This window comes from Excalfactoria chinensis, chromosome 12 (assembly GCF_039878825.1).
Source record: "Excalfactoria chinensis isolate bCotChi1 chromosome 12, bCotChi1.hap2, whole genome shotgun sequence".
NCBI classification, from domain to species: Eukaryota; Metazoa; Chordata; class Aves; order Galliformes; family Phasianidae; genus Excalfactoria; species Excalfactoria chinensis.
This window is the reverse complement of record NC_092836.1, coordinates 17059364-17081435: the sequence shown is the minus strand read 5'-3', so window position 1 is coordinate 17081435 and position 22072 is coordinate 17059364. Positions and strand designations below refer to the sequence as shown.

At 45.2% G+C, this 22072-nt stretch overlaps 1 long non-coding RNA gene across 1 annotated transcript; it reads right to left on the bottom strand.

The window, feature by feature from the left end:
• Positions 1-18451: 18451 nt before the first annotated feature.
• LOC140257636 (uncharacterized) lies at positions 18452-19358 on the bottom strand. Its single transcript, XR_011905091.1, has 3 exons — positions 19263-19358; positions 18772-18991; positions 18452-18517 (listed from the first exon to the last, which is right to left on the bottom strand). It is a non-coding gene; the product is annotated as an uncharacterized lncRNA (long non-coding RNA).
• Between the last annotated feature and the right edge of the window lie 2714 nt (positions 19359-22072).

The following is a 22072-nucleotide window of genomic DNA, read 5'->3' as shown; positions in this document are numbered from 1 at the left end:
CTTGTGGCTGAGCATCCCCACGTGCAGTGTGCTGTTGGAGGGAGCAGGCACTCAGTGAGTGCTGTTTGAGTATGGGCACACAGTGAACTCACCAAGATATTCTTCCATTTTTATTCAGTGGTCAATATGCAATAAAGATGTCCTCTTTCATTTTCCATACTGCTCCTTTCCCACTCTGGGTTCATTATTTCCACAGTCTGGAGTTATTAAACATACTGGTTTTGCCAAAAAACATGGAAGTCGTTCTAACTTCAAGTGCAAGCTCAGCACATAGGGTTGTCCCCTTTTCAAGATGTGCTGTGGGATCATAAATGTCTGTCTGGACAGGACATGCAGAGAGCAGATGGGACTTCAGTTCAACAGTTAATGCTAGGAGCAGCAGTAGGAATTCAATAAGGCGGTGAGTTTCTCTGAGTCCTGGCCCTAGTAAAGTGAAACCTAAGTCGACTTTCTAGCCAAGGAGTGTGAGTACTGAGTCAGCAGTACAACAGTTCAGAGGGAGATGGGATGGCTCATAAACTTGTTTTGTGTTTTAGCATGCCATTAACCTACTCATAATTAGGACAAAGCGCGGGATGAAACATGGGCAGGAGCTGATGCTGCCCTTGCTGCCTGTGGATTGATCCTCCTCTCACCCATGCCAGTGTTACACCAGCGACTTGTTGGTGTTTCTGTGGTCTACTTTGCTGCAGTAGGGATATATGCAGTGAACCTAGCCCAGAGCTCTAATATCTGTTCTAATTTAATTCGTGTCTCACTCTCCGCATGGGAATTCTCATCTAGATGTGGCCCCTTTTGGGCCCTGTGCTACTTCCAAATATAGGACCTTCCCATTAGTGCCGGATTTGGTGGGAAGACCAACCAGCTCGGGTTCATTCACATGACTTGCTCCGTGTTTTAGGGTTTGATTTAAGATTTTTCTCTCCTGCCTACAGCCCCCTTTAAGCAGATTGTATGTTTTATTGTTTGGCTTAGTTTTTTTTTTGCACATAAATCAATATATAATGAAGCTAAGCACTCTTACACTTGCCAAGACACTGTGCAGACATTAATTCTCCTAACCACCTGGGAGGTAAGTAAAATAAAGAGCGTGATTAGCCTCTCTATCTAGGTCTTCCCAGTGTGTTCAGCAGCAGAGCAGGGACACATCAGAATCTACAAACTGACAAAATGAGGCTGGGAGATTAAGGAGTGACTGGTGCTAGGACAAGGAGGAACGTGACCCTGAGAAATCAGCACGTGCTGATTGCAACTGGAAGGTGCAGAGAACCCACCCCCAGCGTACTGCGAAGCTGTGCTCCAAGTAATGGGTTTGGGATGCAGGTTGAATGCTAAGCTGAGGTCAGCAAATCTGCACACACGGTGATCACTTTCTAATCCTGCTCCACAAGAAATGTGCCTTTGGAAAGCAGGCAGCTCCCGAGATTTATGGTGCTGATTGCTTTTTTCTGGGCCCTCCATGAGTGTTTTCAGATGAAAAGTAACTGCAGCGAGTTGCCCAAGATCATCCAACAGAAAGGGCCAAAGAACCGGAGCTGCAAAGAACCTGGCTCGCAGTTCCAATTGCAGCCCAGCACAGCATTATTATCTCAGTGATTTCCTCCTCTTCTGCATGGATGGGCAGATTCACATTTAATATATGTACTTCCTTATACACTTCAGAGGACAAACCTGTAAAGTGAATCATTTTCCTATATCAGCTCAAACATCACAGTGCAACACTGTGCCATGAGGAAACACACAAGAATGCAAGGAACAAACCTAAGGGAAGGGGAAGGGGGAAAGGAAATTTGTTACAGGGCCCCTCTATGCTGAACCAGAGAACACTGGCTTGCTGGAGCCTGGAGCTCACAACAGCAGCACGGCGGTGTTAATTCTGGAGAACAGAGCTCAAAACCTGCTGTGTTGGCCAAGATGGAAGCCAATCACAATAAGAAGAAAATCCTTTTAATATATTGCGTGTCATTGCAGTAATCCAAGACAAATCTCAGAAAAGAATATGACTTTTGCGAGAGTATTTTAGGCACTGTGAAAATTACTCCAGCAAAATTATCTCAGCGTCATTCAAGTTGCACATCAGTCTTTGAATAGGAATCCCCAGCAAGAAGCACAGGGAGGCCGCAGCACCAGGAGGGCATGGGGAATGCTGCAGTCCCCGCTGACCTCTGTGCACAAAGGGAAGAACACTGGCACACACCAAGGCAGAGAACACGACCGCATCATCCATTATCTTTGGGGTGGATCAACTCTGTCTGTTGTAAAATTGCTGCACGCACGTGTGCACACATCATAGCTTCTCTGTGGTTGGTCCTGACTTCCCGGGTCTAATGGCGCGTGTTGAACTCATTTGCAAGCTTCCCATTTTGCAGCCATCCGGTTTAGAAATATACTCCCTCAAAAAAAAACCAACAAACAAACAACACACAAAACCTAAGCTCCCAATGAGTCTGGACCGTACAAATTTAAGGAAAGCACTGAATATTCCCAGGCTTATAGTAAAATTATTCTAAGTGGTAATACCAATCACTGTTAAGAAACTTAATTCAAATGCTGCCTCAGTTGCCAAGAAAGCATTGCAGATCAAATCAGGATGAGTAGCGATGCCAGGAAAATGAGCTCTTTTTCATCTGCAGTAATCCACACTGTTTCCTCATTGCCATTGCATGGGAGGGAGCTGTTTGGACACAAGAGGCTCATTCTGACTTCCTTCATAGAATCATAGAATCAATCATAGAATGGCCTGGTTTGAAAAGGACCACGAAGATCATCTGGTTTCAACCCCCCTGCAATGTGCAGGGTCACTAACCATCAGCCCAGGCTGCCCAGAGCCACATCCAGCCTGGCCTTTGTTTCAGAGAATAAAAATTCAAAGGCTGCAAAAGGTTATTTTTTAAATGACGAACTAATGCTGATTGCGAAGGTCTCTGAATTACAAGAACGTCTTACACAACAAAAAGGTGCTGAAGAAATCTATAATGAACAAAAAAGTAATTTAAGACCATTCTCCAAGGAAAACAACCCAAAGCATATCTCCCCAAAGCAGCCAAGAAATTCACCGTAACAAAAACTCGCCTTTTTTTTGTTCAAAAAGTCACTCTGATTCACGTGATGCCATCAGAATGCCTCGCTTTGTAAGTCATTTTGAGGAATGAAAAACGTAATGCCTGGTGTAGGGTCTGGGCTTAGAAGTACAGTTTAATTTCTGATTTCTATATTCTTTTGTCTTGTTTCTTTAATTTTGAATGCAATTCCTGAACACCACAGGTAACGCCGAACCCTTCCCCAGGCCCTTCCCTCAGTACATCCCATAATGTTTCATGGAGACTAAGGATATCGCTCCCATTTTACAGAACACCAAAGAAATGTGGAGGGCTGCTTTGCTCAGAGCAGCCAACAGGCTGGGGGCTGACCCAGAGCCACAAACCCACCCTGCTGTGTGCTCCCATCCCAAGGAAAGCAGCGTTCCCTTTCACTGTTTTCCCTTTGATGAGCACGTAGGAATATCTGGAAATTTAGCAGCAATTTTTAAAAGCACTTCTGGGGAAAAAAGGAGGATTTTAGTCACTCATTATGTGACTAAGTGAATGCATATAGGAAAGCACACTTATAAATACGAAACATGGCACATAACTCCACATGCGGTGCTGTTTAATATTTGTTCTGAAACCCCGAATCAGATCGAATCCCCCCACTCCATTTGGTTTACAGTTTATTTCAGCTCCAGTTGATGACACAGCACAGAGGTTCTCTTCAGTTTGAGTGGCCGCAGCTGGGATCACCTGTGGCAATGCTCAGCCAGCTCCTTTGGCATCCTCTGCCCAATTGTGCTCCTTTCTCAACTCTGATCCCTATCGGTCTCTGCTCTGCAAAGAGCTGCAAATCAGTTCCTCTGCGTGGTTTGAGATATCTTTAGCACTTCATTTCTGAGTCTTCCTTATCATCCTAGCTCTATCTCAACTTTAATTCAGCGACTTGACAATGTCTATTGATTATTTGGTTAGAAAGTCATTTTCCATATATTCCGACATGCAGATATTTTTACAGATATTTAGCTACAAAGTCAGCTTCACATACATTTCTAGGCTCGGAACAAACATCCCTACAAACCAGAGACACGATTTAGCAGAGGGCTGTTAGTTAGGGTGATATCGTTGGGTTGTGGTTGGACCTGATGATCTTTAAGGCCTTTTCCAACCTGAGCAATTCTATGATCCTGCTGAGACAGCACTGAAGCAGGAGATGCTCACTGTGTATGTTTCAATAGTCAGCATCCAACTGCCTGCCTTTGGTCCATAGACAGAGGGGTAGGAAACACATCTGTCCCAGCTAGAGTGCTGACACGCTGCAGTCATGGGGAACAGCTGATTGGTGCGTTGGTCCCTGGGATAAGAAATACAGATGCTATTAAGTAAGGCTGGTGGGAAAGCCAAAGGAGGTAGATGAGGTATCATCCTCACCGGAGTTTGGCCAGCTGCAGGATCAAATTCATTTAACAGCCATGCTAAAACCTGAAATGGTGGAGGATAGCTCAGTTTTCTGCCCTGCCTAAAAGGCAGCATGTTGTCTATATGCTTAATAAGGTGGGGAGCACCGAGACCGGGATGGAAAGGAGCAAGGCAGGTTGTGGTCAGCAGAATGCAAAGCATCCTGAGCAAAATGATTTCTAGGGTTACACTGGTGTCTCAAGGGAAGCTATATTGAGACAGTGAAGAAGTTTGGGGTTTGTGTCAAAGTGATTATGATCTAAGTCTCTTAAAAATGATGGTTTTGTGGTGAAGGTGTTGGACTGTGCCTCGGAAGGCTGTGGTTGCAAGCACACAGCCCCCAGCACAGCACTGAGGACTTGGCATTCTGAATGGGTTCCCCAGGCTAAAAAATGTTTGGGGAGAGTAAGTCACTTGATAACTAATGGTCTTGTTTAATTGTGGACATATATCACATAAGAGACCAAGGGGAGAAAATAGAAAAAATATTGATGTGGACACGTTCTTTAAGTTGAATGATCCCCAAAACCTTTTGCCACGGAGCAGGAGACATTGAAAGGGCACTTCTGAGTAACATTAAAATAGTTTCAATACTCGTTGCTTGCAGAAATCTCTCATGACCCTGCGAATGATTTCTCTCTGTACTGATTTTGTCCTTTTCCCATTCACTGAGCAATGATTATTTCCCATGCTTTTAAATGAAGCTGAAATTAGCTTGGTTATTTTTGTTTAACAACAACAACCTCGGTGCATGTTGTGCTTTTATCCTGCAAAAAGAGCTTTGTTTGTTCTCTGGCATTGGAGATGATGTCAGCAAAGCTCCCGGAAGAGCAACTGCTGTTAGTTAATTGCTGGCTGCTTCACAACCAGCAAAAGTGGGAATGAAACCAAGGTGTATTGGTAAGGCCCCGCAGAACGTAATCTGTGCTTATATTCAGCAGCACAAGCTTTTTCATCATGCTATGGTAGCGTGGAATAGAGACGAAGTAGTTCATACATAACTGCTACGTGTTCAGACAGCCTTCAGTATTCCAGTATTCAACTCGGTAACAGTAGTAGTAACGTGCAGGCAGCTTCTACTTCTTGCATTTAGGGATGTAGACTTTGAATAAAATGTACGAGATTGAAATATCTGAAAGGATAAGGGCATTTATGCAAGCTGGCAGGAGTTTGCACACGGGGTTGATTTTGTCACTTCGCATAACAACAAGGAGCCGTGTGTTTTTCTTCTGTTAGTGTGTGTGCTGTTGGGAGCGTCATTCATCCATCTAGGACATTATCCATCTAACACATGCATCCTGTTCCCACTAAAATCAGCGAGACAGACCCTGAGAAATAAGGACAGATGATGAATACTGTGCAGATAGGAGAAAATGTCTTCCTTAATTCCTGCTGGCAGCAGTTCATCGTGTCATGCAGAGTGCTAAGGTCTAATTGCTTAGAGATGGCCAGCCCCCTTAGATGAGTTTATCTCTTTTGGCAGACTAGGAACCAGGAGAGTGGTGACTCTGCAACCCTGCAGCCTCATGAGCCAAAGGGTTAATTTTTATTCCTGCTGTGGTTTCTCGGACTCTCTCCTTTGATGGAATCCGTATTCAGATTCTCCAGCAGTGAAGAGGAGGGCAGGTTTTTCCCTTCCAGGCTTTCATTATGTTGCAGTTTTCATGATTTTCCAGGGCTGCTGGGTTCATGAAAATTAATGCAATTCTGCCAGACTGTTTCCTTCGCTTCTGATGTGCCCTGATGCATTATGAAACCATTCAAGGGACCGAAATTTCCCTTCCACTGAGTTCAAACCAACAGGGCTTGATTTGTGCTGATTCCAAAGATGACTTTGACTCTGGTCAAAGCAGCACCGTGTGCTTGGGTCCCTTGCCTCCAAAGCTTTTCCCCTTTTGATGTCATCAGTTCGCTTTGCCAGTAAGCATTACTTCTACTCAAGAGACAGATTTTGCAATTGTCTGTTCCATAGAATTTGCAAAACATTTGTTGTCTTTCTGCTTTTAATTCCAGGGCAAGGGGAGGAAAACAGACAGTGGGTAGGAAACATTTAGCAGGTTGAAATTTTCAAAGGCGATGAGAGGCTGATGCAACTGGTGTAATGATAACCGAATGCTTTCTTTGCTGCACGCTCTGTAGCTCTCCAGTGATGGCACCTTAGCTGTTGGTAAGCTCAACTATAGCTAGGGGAATTTCCACTCCAGGCTTGGGTTTACTCTAGTGCGTTATTGATTGCTATAAAGCAGTTCGGTATTTCAGAGAAAGCCTTCTGTCAGGCACTTTTCTCTTGGATTTCTCCTGTGTCTGATGGCAGGAGAGAGAAACCTTGAGAAAGAAAGGTTCACCTGGAATGTGAAAACATGAAAAATCAGGACTGATTTTGATCACGTGTACCAGAGAGTAGAGAATGTTTCTCCAAGAGCTGCCAAGGAAGCTCACATGAGGAGATGCTCACCCTGAGGGTAAGGATGGTTGGGAGACAGCAGCTATGCTCAAAATGAGCCGATATTTACATCCGTGCATGTCGCAGCAGCACACCCTGGAAGGCCAGATGAGCATGATAAGATGTTATTTTTATTTTTTCCTATCTTTGCAGTGAGTGTGTGGGTCCCATAAGGAATCTTTTCTCTGCCTGTTGACAACGATGCATAGCTCTTCAACCAGCCGGCAGTCAAAATGGAGGCACGATGAAGGCTTCTCACTGAAGGCTCCTGTTTTAATAAATAAGAAACCCTGCGCTTCCATGTCTGTATTCCTGTTGCTATGAGTGCTGTCTAAATGTGAACTAGTTGAAGGGTGCCAGTATGTGCTGCAATCACATTGCTGATTGTGCTGCAGCCATACCTGCAGAGAGGAACCAGCTCGAGAGTCTCCCAGCCCCATCATTCACACAGCAACATCAGATGGAGGCAGGGCTCTTCCAACGAGCTCTCCCCTGCATTACTGTTCTGTACAACTGGATTTCTATCTAGTGGTTCATCTGCAAAAATGGGCAAGGGTTAACTTACCTCTCTTCCACTCTCCTATTCTCTGCCAGGCTTTTGCTGAAAGCACGATGCAGGGATGGGGCATCCACAGCCTCCTTGGGCAAGATGAGTAATTCCCCATAACACACCAAGATGACACAGGATAAGGAACCCTGCTCATTTCTTAGTGCTTCCTCAGCAGCCCCAAGAATGTTCTTGTGGATTTTTTCAAGAATGTAAATGAGCCAATTCCTGTTTCTTCAGGTATTTCCAAGTAGGAGCAGGCAAGAGCCACCTATTCCAATGATTATGTGCCTATTGTACTGTGATCCCTTTCTCGTTCCACTGGGACATCTCATATAGTTTAACAGCGTGTGAATAGCAGGGTGCTGATGACATGCTGACATCTACTTATATCCTGCCTCTGAAAATCCTGATTCTACAGAGAAAATTGCTGTAATTTCAGGTATAAAGGCATGAAAATTCTTGGTGTCAATACTGTACTGTCTTTATAATGGTACCTGATGCTTTTTCTGGAGGAGTGGGGTAAAAACGTGTAAGTAGGAAGTTGAAGGGGTTATTTGATGGTTGAATAAAGTACCCCTTGGGTAAACGGCAGATAAAGCATCTAGAACATTAACTGCATGCACAAATAAAAGGATCTCGGTACAGCAGGCAGAAAATTAATGGCTGGATAAAGCTGCAATTGTAATGGATAGCCTGAGCCTTCTTTCCGTCGTGGGACGAAGAGGCTGTGTCACAGTGGGCTGCTGTAACAATGAGCTATGCCTCCATCAGCTGCTCTGATGAATCTATCCAAGAACATTGCCTATGGTAGAGCATTAGCCTGCTGTTAGACTGCAAGCCGAGCACCAGCGAGCTGCAGCTGCCTGTTGCTCTGCATTGGCGGTGTATCATTGGCAACCTGGTATGTGAGCACATCATCTTGATGGCAAAGTTTGAATGTCAGCAGCATCTCTTCCTTCCTCGTCCTCTCTCTTGTTGCACTCTTGCTGCCTTGTGATATTGTTCTGACTTTCTTTGCAGCTTGAAGGCATGAGCAGGGAACCATCAAAGAAGCGGAGTAAGGACGCATTCATTTACAAACATTTCTTTTTGTCATCGTTAATTGGATTGTTCAAAGCCAGTGGGTTTTTAATCTACTTAGCTGCCCTCACGGCAGGAGAAAGAGAGGAAAGGAGAAAGTATTTTAAATGCTATAAATCACAGAGAGATGCAGAATGATTTATAATCAATAAAACAAACAATTATCCTGTCATTGCCCAATGTGCTGTCACGATGGCTTCAAGCACTGGCAAGAAAAATATAAATAATAATAACGTGCATGAAAAGGAACAAATCAGAAGCCTGTTAAGTGTGCAGTCCAGCAAAGTACGGCTCCATCAAGTCTAAGCTGAGGTCAGGGCTCTTGTTACACTCATCACTGTGCAAACCGAGAGACAGTCCCTGCTCTGGTGTGTTTCAGCTTCAGCAGAAGCAACAACAGGGACTGTGTTTTGCTCAGTATGGGAGGCACTGGTGACTGAGAACTATGGTTAGCATCTGTTTCCACTGAATGCACAAGCTTGGGGTGAGATGCTCTCCTTTTTTCGGTTCAGGAAAGAAAATCCATGGACGTCTGTTGAAGTATCTGTACCAAATTCAAACTGGTAGCAAAACTTTCACTGCTTCCACATAGAGCAGCTCTGATTTGCTATTTTATAGACACTGTTCGAACCAGCGTATCCAAAATAGAAATGCAGAATCCTTTTGATACAAGCATCACTGGGAACATGGGGACTGCCAAGTGACAGCTCTGTCCCAGGGCAAGCTCTCCCAAATCATTGAATGGCCTGGGTTGAAAAGGACCTCAAAGACCATCTCGTTTCCATCCTGGCAGTGCAGAGCTTCTGCCTCTTCCCCAGCCCTTACCTCATGCTTCAGTGGAGTCTTGCCTGCTTCCAGCTGCCCAAGTAGCTGACTAAAGGAAATATCCCCAATGAGACAAAATGCATCAATGAGAAGTTTAGTGGGGCCTTGAGGTGGAATCATACCCAGCTGTCCAGTCCTTACACCTGCAATTAGGATGCAGATACACCAGTGACAATCTCCTCCCACCTTCCTGCACTCACAGGGATTCAGTCCCCACAGATCCTTGGCCAATGGCCCTGGATCCAAGCAGATAGCTTGCACCTGCAGTGTTGGCAAACAAGCCAGATGCATCCTTTTAGTAAAAGTTCACCACCACTGGACATCTCTCCCAGTAAAATGGATGTTTTTGTACCAACACACAGCCTGCGTGCATCCTGAATGTTCCCCTGCTTTCCATGGAAGCCTGCCAGCCCAGCAGTGGGTCTGGGAGGCCAGCAGGGAAAAAGTTAATGCAATTGAATGTGGAGAAGAAAAAGCATTGAACTTTTCAGGGGTATTTTTGTTTCATTTTTTAAATGCGGGTGGTTAAAACGATATATTTATAACAGCTGGAGGAGTTTTATGGCACTGTAAAATGCAGAGTTTTACAGACTTATAACCTGTTGTGTAAAGGGTGTAGGGGGGTGTTGCTATGGAAGAAAAATAATGATGTCACATTATTAGTGCTTTTGCCTCCTATGTACCTGGCTGCTAGAAAATTACAGTGTTGGCAATAGACATTACAAAGATAAACACCCAAAATTTGGAGCAAGAACCGCATGGTAACTTGTTAAAAAATTAAGCCCACCCACAGAAGCCACTTCTTTGTTCTTGCGTCTCCCATGGCAGAGGAATAAAGAGGGCTTGATGCTTATGATCAACCCTGTGCTCACACGAGATGTGTTTCAAGCTTTGGTTTCCTTTCATGCAGCCCATCGTAATGAAGAAGGTGGGCCCAGTCTTCTTGGATCCTCTGTGCAGACAGGGCTCCTTCCTCCTCCATGATCCTTAGCAAACACGTCTTACTTGAGCACCGTTCCCAACTCCTGCCAAAGGAGAGGGGTCTGGAAAGGAGCCTCCTGGAAAGAGAAGGTGGATGAGAGCAGGGCTGACGTCTGACTCCACACTGCCATACTTTGACGTTTCTGGGTACCGTGGTTGGGATCAGGGCTAGCATTTACATGTATGTAATCACATCTCTGTTGTGGGGACAGTGGGCTAGAACACTCCAGACATCTGAAAATCCTTAAATAATACTTTTGCTTCCAGATATTAGCCGGCTTTCACAGAGCTGGCACCAGCATTGCTCCACTGCGCTCTCAAGTGCATCCGTATCAAGGGGGTCCCATTTAGCTGTGCACAGCTCTATGCAAATATACAGGAACAATCTGCTGCTGAAATGTCTTAATACAAAGCTGTGCCTCAGCTACTGAGCCTATGGCTGGGTCTGGAAGAGCTTGTTGGGCTGTGCTCAGAGCATGTGGCAGTTCTGGGCCCAAGCTAGATTGTTTACAAACAAAAAGATATTCTGCATTCGTAATACAGTTTTCTGCAATTGGGAGAAAGATTTCATGCCTGCTGTAGAGTTGTCAGCAATAAGTGGAAGCCTCAGCCCCTGGGAGCTTACACTTTAAACAGAAAGCAAGGGCAAAGAAATCATTCCTCATCCTCAATTTGCAGATGAGTAGCTGATGGATACAGGAACTAAATGTCTCCCTTAACATCTACAGTAAAGATGTGAGCTGAGAACTTAACTTGGGCTTCCAGTGTCCCAGCCTGGTATTGTCTTTCCTCTATTTGCCACTTGCAACTTGGTATTTTACTTTCTTGGTAGAACTACCTTGCTCTAGGCTTGAAGCAGCCAGTGTCTGAGATCCTAACCTGGCATTGGTAATGGCTCTTAGGTGGCAATGTAAGGTGCACAGTTCCCATTCTGATTTTTCTTTGTGGCACTCTAAAGCAATTGATAGCTTTTTTTGACATAGGTCTCGTGATTAGATCACTGTGCAGGCTATTTGCAGAGGTGACATGCTGTTGATGTTGATTACTAGTGCTGCTTACAGTGACTGCATCCCTTTCAACTGTAAATCCCAGGTGACCTGGAAAATGGTCTGGAGCATACCAAGACTGAGGGGAAAAGGTGCAATATGGGATAACTGGAGGTGATAATGTAGGATTAGTCATATGCCAGAGTGATTCTGTGTTGTACTGAATAGAAGCCAAATCAGATCTGTAGAGGGTGATCTATTACGGGGTAGATGTCTTACAGCTAAGAAATAAATCATCTGTAATCATTCTTTTAGCAGCGTATACACGGGTATGCTCCGAATATTTATATCTGCCTACTTAGATTCATACTCTGGTTTTGATCAGGTGGCTCATTTCTTCCTCTTTCTATTCCTAAACTCTTCTGTCTGGCTCATGAGAAGTCAGCAAGGATAGCAGAAACCCTCAGAGCTTCCATAAGAATCGAGTCAGATTGGTTACAGGAAGTATCACATTTGGATGTAACGGGTCAGTCCCTTCATCTGACTGTACTTCAGGTCATCAGCCCCATGCAGCGCCTTCAAACAGGATCCAGTCGAAGGCACTTCTGCAATGTCTTGTGTTTTCCACCATCTCTTGATCTCAAAAGAACTCTGAAGAAGAGGAGAGGAGTCCAGGATCTAAAAAATGGTCTCTGTGCAAGTATTGATTAAACCCAGAGGGACAGATTCTGGTGTGGTTTGGCAAGGTAAATCAGGAATAACTCTCTTGCAGTAAAAGGTGTCAGTCTAAGTTATGCCCTTGAAGCCAAGAGCAAATGGAAGCAGCAGAGATTTTCTGCTAGCAGCAGGCAGTGAGTGCAGGATGATAACACCCAGTAACAAGCCTGTTTTGGACAGGCCTGGAGAAGAGTCAAGATATCAGCCTCCATGGTTTCATTCTGTTTCTTTCCATAGAGGGGAGCTGAAGAGAAGAGAGTAAAGCTGCAACTTAGAACAAGTAAAGCAGAGTTGTAGCAACTGGAGGATCCCATTTCCTCCTGAGATCCATGAGTCAATCCTTGAAATTCAATTAAGAGGGTTTTGGGTTCAGTCTGTTGGCCCAGCAGCTACCTGTCCCATGGGCATGGCCATGACAATGTGTCTCATCCTGGTGCAAAACAGGGATTAACACTGCCCGAGTGAGAGAGGCACACAACAGCCCCTTGCAGTTCATTACTGTTTCTAAGGCATCTGTTGGGGTCTTAGAAGAAAGGGGAAAGGTATAATGGCAGTAAGTGCACAGGTCTATTGCCATAAGTGGGAACGCTGCCACGGGAGGCACAGAGTCAGAGCTTTATTGGGCAACATATTCTGACAATTGTAACCCAAAGAGGGGGCTGGTTTTTGTGTGATAATTCCTTGGACCTATCTCTGAAGCTTTGTCACAGGATGAAACACTGCCTTATAATACACAGCTGGAAGTACCTTATCCCCTTATAGTTTTCTTCTCTTGCCTGATATTTCCTACATCATGCACTATACTGTATAGTAAATCTCTCCTCCATCAGACGGACAGATACAAAACAGAAAGTAATTTATTATTCTGTCCTATTATGCCTGTTTTCATAGAAACTAATTATGCTGCATTGTTGTATTAGATACTTTAAGAAAGATTACATTTTCTTACTTTCGGCTGATAAAAAAATTAAATCCATCAGTTTTCCTAAACACATTAGAGTAAAGACAGAATTTCTGGTTCTAATTATTAATCAGTCGGATTTGAGGACACAGAATATTTGACTTAAGCTCAATATATTCACGAACAATGTCCCAATATCACATTTTGTATTGAAACAATTTTTCACTTTATTAAAGTCTTAAGGAGAGGAACCCGAGCTGCAGCTCTCACTCAAGGTCGTGGGAGCTTAATGCAGCCTCGTCGGTGTAACAAAGCTTAAACATTATCTTCAACTTTACAGGCACTACAGGCATCTTCTTCCCTCCCCTCCAAGCCCCACGTTATGTCTTAGTGTTGTAGCAGTGAGATAAGGGAGAGGGGAGCAATCCATCATGCCTGGAGCCAGGGTGGGAATATTTCTATGGATGGAAGAGAGACCAGGGGCATAGGGCTGAGCCAAGGCGAGTCCTGGAAGTTTTAATAGAGCTTCCTCTGATCATTTTGTACACTTAATTCTTGAATTCAGTCACGACTGGGTGAGTTTCTACCTAAGCATCTCAACAGGAGTGGGCAAAGTAGAGCATGGTCCAAATATATTCCTGAATCTGATGTGCTGGCAAGGGAAAGCGGGGTTTCCACAGCCACCTCAGCATGTTCTGCTGGGGTGCAGTAGAGCTATTGGGGTGTGACACAGCACCACAGCACGTGGATCCTGCTTACAGGAGTGCAAAGTTCTGCAGCTCATTTCTGCACAGCCATAGGGGCACAGCTCTTCACACTACAGCTGTAGTTCTCCTTCATGCATTAGCAGTGCATTAGGTTTGTCGTTGCCTTTTGCTGCATAAGCAGCTCTTGTGCTGAGGAAAAGGGGGAAAGAACGGCTGAGTTTTCTCTTTGTTTAAGCCCTTGCTGTGGGTTTTTTGGGGGGCTGTTTTTTTTTTCTTTGTTTTTGAAGAGTAAGGTTTTGTCAGCAGTGTAAGACTGGAAGATGCGGTGATGTCAGGAGAATCAGAAATAGCTTCAGTGTTTTCCACTCTTCATCCTGGACTGCAGTTCTGCAGGAAGAGAGGATATTTGACTTTCCAAGACAGATGAGACAAAGGCTTTCGTCTAAGTCAGAACAAATTCCAGATACTCCAGTTATTAGTGGGTGACAAGTAACCTCCTCACTGAAGTTACTAAGCTTTTAAATTATCTGTCCCTCTACAGAAGATTTTATGATGTTGTCACAGGAAAGGGACTTCCAGCCGCGTTCAACAAGGAAGTAGACCAGAGAAGAGAGGATCTGCCCTTGGCTTGCTCTTGGGGCTTAGCTTTAAGTCAGTGGGTGAGCACTGTCAAAAAGGCTCATGTCATTGGTGCTGCATTCCCCAGGGACCCAAGGATGCTTAATATGAGTCAGCCCTCCCATCGGCTTGGAACAACGCTCTATTTAATGCATACCTTCTCCTGAAGATGAACTCCTCCTGTCAGCCACTCCACTGAAGTTAGGAAGGATCAGATCTCTCGGGTCTCAGATTCTAATTAACCGTGCCGTGTTTGTGAACATCACTTGTGCAAACAATTATGGTACAGCCAGCAGCAGCGTAAGGTACGTACATGATCTGCAGGCACCCACATCAAATATTTGAATAAACTCACAGTAACATCACATTGAGCTCCATAACAATGTACTACACACACACACGGCCGTGGGAGTGCTTTGTGAAGGCTCTCGGTGTCCCAGTGGCAGTACAAAGATCTTGTCTTCTCCCTGAGATAGGAAGAGCCTTGTAATTCACCGTGTTACACTTGTGTTCAGAAACACATTTCTGTCTATAACAAGTGTAAAAAAAAAACCCCACCACCCCGTGTCCCTTCAGGCTCCCCCCGCAGGAGCCCGCTGTCAATGTGGAACGCAGGGCATCAAGATTAATGGCAGAGTAATGCACACAGGATGTCGTTTCCATTTTAATTCTAATCAGCATTTAGCACGGCAAGTGTCACTTTCATACAGCCCATGGAAGCTGACACTTTGTCACGGCTGTCACGCGCAGGGGGCTGTGGGTAATAGTCCCAAAGCTGGGGCCTTGCTCTGTTATTTTCTACTGGTAAAATATAACATTGCAGCAAATTAACTTTCATTTCAGTGTCACATGCTCTTCTCTGGCTGCTTGCTTAGTGCTGCTGACTCTGCAAGCCTCAGTGAGTAAGTGCTGCCGGTGGGGGGGGGGTGGTCGCAGCCTCCCTCAGCTTCCAATGGCATGGAGATGTGTGTCACGGGGAAGCCAGAGAAGGGAGCAGAAGAAGCTGGGCTGGAGCTGAGACATGTTTACTGCCTCTCCGTCTCCACATTCGTGCACAATATTTTGCTGTTTCTCCTTTCCTTTGCTTCAGCATCTCGGTGACTCAGAAACGTGCTGTGAAGCAGCTAGATGCCGTGCCCTGTTGTTTCATCTCCGTGGTGAGCACCTCAGCCTCCTCCAGGAGCCGTGTCTGTGATGCACTCATCCCAATGAGGCTCTTTAAGCTGAACCCACCTGCCTGTTGTGTCTCTATGCTGAACAAAGGCCAGGTGGCACGTGTTGTGTGTGCGACTGGCCTGGGCTCCCCATGATGCTGCTGCCATCAAACCTGCATTTCCTGCCACTTGCAGTGCACCACCTCTGTGGTCTGTGACTTGCCATAGAGCTCAAGCTTTTCACCCAAGTCTGCAAGCAGGAGAGAGGATCAGGCGTTGTGCTGATTGTGGGGTGCACGCTTGAATGTTGCTCTGCTTTTCCAAACCCTCTGCTGAAATCCCTCATCTCAGCTGAGGCTCGGGGTGACGACTTTTTGCAGCGTTGTTTTTCTGGGTCCTCCTGTCCTTCAGTGTTCAGGACTTTGTTTATCCTCGTGACTACAAGCAATTGCTGAAGAGAGAGAGATGATTGTATCTCCCATTTCCCCCCCTTTCTGCAGGCTCCCAGCTTTGACTAACTGTTCTTTTAAAAAGAATAAATAGCCCTTGGGAACATGTGGACTGGAAAGCAGGATCTCACGGCAGTGAAATGTGCCTGTGTAGCTTATATATGCTTCCTTTAAAATCCTTGTCTTGACTGCTGTTCTTCGGGGCAGATGATGATTTTATCTGCAGATGTCACCCCTGGAATGTTCACAAATTGTGTTCTTGGGTGAATTTTCAAAACAATCCCACAAGCTCGTTTCACTCTGCAAAATACTTGACCTTGGTCTGTCATTTCATGCTTTCAGAGTGGAAAGGGAAGGGGTAGCCACTCATCTCTTGTCAGGATGGGGGAAGGCTCCGCAGAGACATTTCTTTTATAGCCCTGTAGAACTTCTCTGTCAAATTTACACTGGGACTGCTTCTCCAGAATCATTGCCCCTCAGACTCGTACTGTTCTCCATCAAGAGCCTGAGCTGCAGTGCTAAGTCATGGAGTCCCCATCATGATGCACACTCCCATGCCTGCCTCTCGTCATGCATCCCATGCGCATCCTGCTTGTCATAGGCCCAGGAAAGGGGCAGGGAGGTCAAATGCAGTGTCTGATATGTGGACAGACTGCATGATTTGCCCTCTTTTTCTGTTTTCTTATTCCAGAGGAGGCAGCCTAATCTTACTGGTTAAAAAACAAAACCACAACAGAATCCTCTCCCGGCCACAAAGCAGCGTATCCAAGAGATTATTTTTTCCACTTTGTCATCGCTGTTGTAAAAAGCTTATCAACGGGATGTTTGCACTACACTTAGATTACAGGCACTGTGTTCTAATGGATAGAACTCGCACTTAGGAGGCTTGAATTTTAACTCCATCTCTGCTACTGGCTTGCCATGTGCCTTTGCAAAAAACCACTGTGTGACTGTTTTCCTTTCATTATTCAGTCATTAAGGTTATGCCTTTCTAGAGAAAAGCCCAGTTTTGCTGTAGATACCAAGTCCAGTGCACTGGGCTGCCCCACTCTTCATTAAATACTGCTCAGCAATTCTGCACATGCAAGGTCTTTCGAGAGCTTGCAACCCAGTCCACAATAGGGGGGTTGGAAGCAGATGATCTTTAAGGTCCCTTCCAACCTAAGCCATTCTATAGTTCTGAGATATCACAGCTGTCTTCTGTTGTATGGGAGGTTGTCCCAGGCCTGAAGGAAGTCAGCAAGGAAGTATTCCTGAAGGCTGTGACAGAATTGTGTTGCTAGATTAAGATCAGACGGTTCTAAGTGGTTATCTCCCTTGGCTTTCCTCCATTCTTCTGACATTGCTGCCTCCAAGGCATGGGTGCTTGATGTGCCTGTGAATCAGCTTCTGAGCCACTGCAGCTTTCAGCATAATGTGTTAAGGTAGAGTGACTGCAGCCAGGTGAGGGTGATAACCAGTACAGTAACCTGCCTGAAATTTGTCACCAAACGCAGTCATTTGATGACTGAAGGAAGAGCTTCAAGAATGAACGTGTGCCATATAGCATCACATCTATTCTTCTGATGCTGAGTACTGCTTCTGGTACTGCCATTCTTCAAAGCCTTAGTGTCCAGGTCCAGCAGAACTGAATTATTGTTGCTCTATTGGCGTAAAATTGTTGTCAACAAGCTTTGACGTCAAAAAACCTTTTAAAACAGAGCACAGATTCACAACTCGAGCTGAACAACCCTGTTCCATGCAACTTCTGAGTCCAGAACTGCCTTGATTTTCAGACCAGCTTATGAAGATTGTTGCGTTGAGACAGATCTCCAGCTGCCTTTAGTGTGAATGAGGCTCTGCCAAAGTAACCTTTGGTTTCTGTGGCTTGCTTCAATGGCTGGAGCATCAATGTCAGCCGGTACAAAAATAAACCGTGCCTTTGAGTCTTGTATGTGGAGACCTAATTGAAAGATACAGAGATGAGTTTTAAGCTGAAGATGGAGTATTTTATATATGAGCTTTCAGACCTTTTCTTGTTTTTCTTGACAAGGATAGAAGAGCACCGTCAAAGGCTTCTGAGAAACATTTCTACAGCACACATCTATCTATCTTCTTCCTTTCTTTCACTCTGTTTTCCCCTATACATGCCTGTCTACTATATATAGACTCATCGCTCTCATGATTTATATTGCTACTTGACATCTTCAGTAGAAGTGCAGACTTGTAGCATGCACAGCTTGAGATGTGGTTTAGAAAGACCGAACTTGCAATCAAGGATAGAGCAGAGACTTCCACTCTTGCAGCTCTCCTGAGCAACCTGTCTCCTCTGTATTTAAATATAGGCTAGTGGGAATTTTGGATAAAGCAGACACCATTGGGACAGGTTTCTATCACTCCATGCCACCCTACAGCAGAGAAGATGCACAGGGGAGACAGAAGAGAGCTGCATCATCATGGCTGAGGTATCCATTGGCATGGCTGCTGAGACTGGCAGCAAGGAAGCCGTTCTGACCTGGCTGGAAGTATTCAGAATACGGATGTACCTCACTGGAAGGCCACTGCCTTTGCCATTGTCCTGGCCCTGCACATTAGAGCCCTTTCCTCAGCTCGCTGTGTGATCACTTCTCTCCTCAGAGACCCCTGTAACCAGGGAGAGCTGTCTGAGTACTGGGAGTCCAGAAAAAATCAAATGAAAACCAGACAGAAGGAAAAGAGGAAAAGTGAAGTGCAACTGCAGGAAGGAGTGGAGCTTGTTTCCAGAGGGGAGCACAGATCACTCTTCAGGGATGGGACCAGGAAAGGTTGTAGGAAGAGGAAAAGCAAAGAGTAAAGAAGTAAGAGTAAGAAGTATAGCAATGGCTGAAGCGGTGTTATTAGGCAGAAGTAGGGCTTACATTCACTTGTGTTGTGGAGATCGGAAGCAATGTTCACTGCAATGCTGAAATAGCAAAACATTGCTTCCCCACGGCAGGAAAGGAACCACGGCAGCAGCCTCATCAGCATACCCCGCACAAAACAACTGGTACGAAACCTTCTCCAGTTAGCACCATTGTAAAGAATGCAGAAGATATTTGTCTTCACTTTTTTGGCAGCCTCTTCGGCTCTTTGCATTCCCTATGGAAGAAAAAAACCCCTAGCTCTAAAAACAAAAACAAAAAATAACCCCCAGCAGACATCACAGGACTGGGATCAAGAGATAACAGCGGAGAATTCCTCTCCTGCATGCAGGTTAATTAAATGACACAGATAACCTTGTGCATGCCCAGGGAAAGTGTGTTTTCTTTCTGAAATCATATCAATCATTTAATTATCCCTCTTCTCACGCTGCCATTATCTAGAGCTAAAGGCTGCACAATTATTTCTTGATTTAAATTTTTAAACTCACCTTTTTTTTTCTTTCAAAGTCTGAGTTATCACTCAGTTAAATACACTCCTATAGCTACACGTAGGCACTCCAGCCCAGGTCTGACCTCCCAGCTTATTTTTTCCCAAGCTCTTGCATCCCATTTCTCATCACATTATATGCTAACAACTTCTTAGTGGCGTATGCAGCAAATTAATTGGTATTTGTCACGCATGGCAAAGTAAGATGCTCAAAGTCACAGAGAGTAGGTCAGTGTCAGAGCCAGGGTTCGTTCTCGAGCTAATGATCTTTTCTCACTGCCTGCTTCTGTCTCACCTTGTTGCCCTCAAGAAACAAAATGGTCTTTAGGAGAGAATGACAGAAGGCTTGGAATGCAACAAAATAAGTTTAATTAGTATCTCAAATCAAAGGGAGAATAAAATCTCATCCTCTGCTCATGAATGAGCTGTGAATACATCGGTATGGGTGCACAGCAAACAGCACATCATGGAGTTTGGCTGCAGAGGACTGACTTTTACCAACATAAAGTGACTTCTAGAACACCTGAGGGTGTGCAGGGAAGAACTAGATTTGCATCATCTGTGTGGTGCAGGACTGAAAAGCAGGAAACCTCAGAGCAGGGCTGACTGAAGTCATCTGAGCTCTGCTGGATCACGGGACCCTCCTGTGACTCAGCAGGTGGAGCTGTGAATGTGTGAAATGCTTTAATGAGCTGGTTGGGAGCCTGGGGCTGCCATGGCAGGACTGGTCTGCAGGATGGGTCTGCAGGACAGGACCATCCACAGTTCTGTTCATCACAGTTCAGCTCTGTGGGCTGGTTTCTCAGGATACAAGTTCCTAAGTTCCAAAACTTGCATGAAGCTCCAAGTTAGAAAACTTGCAATGCACGACAGAGTCCACTCATCTCTCCTCAGCCCATTCCAGAGCAAGGGACAGTTTGTCCCCCAGGATCTCAGTGCCAGAGGTGTATAATTTTGCAACGCCAAAAGCAGGATGGTGGGAGGCCACGAAGGAGCCTCGAGGGAAGCTGGAGCGATGGAGTGAACTTGCTGAGAATTAGGAGGAAATTCTAATTGGCTTTGACTGCAATTTGTGCCTTGACAGCCTGTGTCCCTCGCCAGCTGTTTTTCCTGCACTGAGTGCTCTGCTTGCTCTTGTTCACATTGCATTCCCTAGGACTGCACTATTTTTTTCCTTAACCAAAGAGCCACCAGCTGGTGTTGTTGATCACCACCCCCAGCAGCAGGTGCAAAGGCCAGCACAGGCTTCACACAACACTCCTTCTCCTTCCCATTCTTTCTTAGCTCTAATGAAAACATTGTCATTTGAAATGAGCAGCTGGGAGTGGCAGCGATTCCAGTCCTTTCATTAAGGTGGTTAGGCAGATCTTCTTCTCTGCAGCTGTTCTTGCCCCATGGCCACAGCTCCATGCAGCAGTCTGTAACTCAGGCCTGTCCATGCTGAAGTGGAATATAGCAGCATCTCTGTGCTCCACTCTTGAGCCTTCTCATATGATCTGCTACTGCCAAGTGTCCCCAGCCACTGCAGGCATGCAGCTGAGCTTTGGAACACTTCCTCCCACCATTTCCTATCCCTGCAATAAGGGCACAAGTCCTTAAGCTACACTCTTCCCACACAGGGTTGTTCAACAGTAGTGAGCCCTTCCAGTGAGCTAACCTACCTGAGAACCTGTGTTTTAGAAGAACCATGATGGAAAACTGTCATGTGCCTTATGGGATGTTTATGGAGAACTGCTCCTGCAGTTAAGTAACTTGCTTGTATATACGGTGAATGAGCAGTGGGCTTGGATGCTGTGGGCTAACCACAGGAGAGAATCTGCCTGAAGCAATGGGGAGAGGGCAACCTGTATGTAGACCAGGGGATGCTGATCTAGATTGGTCCTACCTAACGTTAGGCACTTAAGATATTTCAACTGGAAATGTAATTGCCCTGAGTTCCTTGTAAAAGCAAGAGGCCGTCAAGGAATGGCTTTATGCTCTGGTGGTGTTTCTTTCTCCACTTACTGTAGAGGGAGCCTAGCACGGCAAGGTGTCTATTTCAGATGCTGAATTTAAGTGGGTGAAGTTGAATGTGACAAAACTGAGCTTTGGAAATCCGCCGCTGCTTTCAGTGGGAGGCTTAAGGGCCTCTTCTATCTGCCTTGTAGAAAGCATCTTATTTCCATACAGTGTGTGTGTCTAAGGCAAAGAAGCTGAGTGTTTGACTGCTGCTAGGAGTGGACCACTCTGACCTCGTGAAGCGCTGAGATCTAAATATCCACAGTAAGCACACCTCCAACCCACTCCTTCAACATACAAAGGTAACCTGTTTCACATGACTTTTCCTCTCTCTGATGGATATGCTTTCCTTACCCTTTCCATTTCCATTATATCTATATCAGCATGCATGAGAGAGAGAAAGTGTAAATAGAGTCAGGGCACATGATAAAGAGCAGGGTAATACATTTTTTATTCCCACCAGTTAGGGATGACAGCGTCACATATTTACTGGCAGCGAGTTGTGGATGTTTGCTTCTAACAAATGTAAATCAGTGGTGTGGTGCTGCTCCATCCATCACTCAATATTTTCAGACCATTCCAGAGTTGCTGAGGCTGTACCTGAAGTCACTGACGTTATTAATAGGGGTGGCAGTGATAACAAGATGCTGTGATGCCTTATTTCCCAGTGGGGCTCCGTCCTACGCAGTGTCTGCATTTTTCCAGCCCTTAACTCGTCTTTTTGCCCCTCTGGTGTTTGTGACATGACAACCTTCATTGTAAACATCTGAAGAGAAACAATGGTCATTTCCATCACCTGCGCTCTGAGCTGCC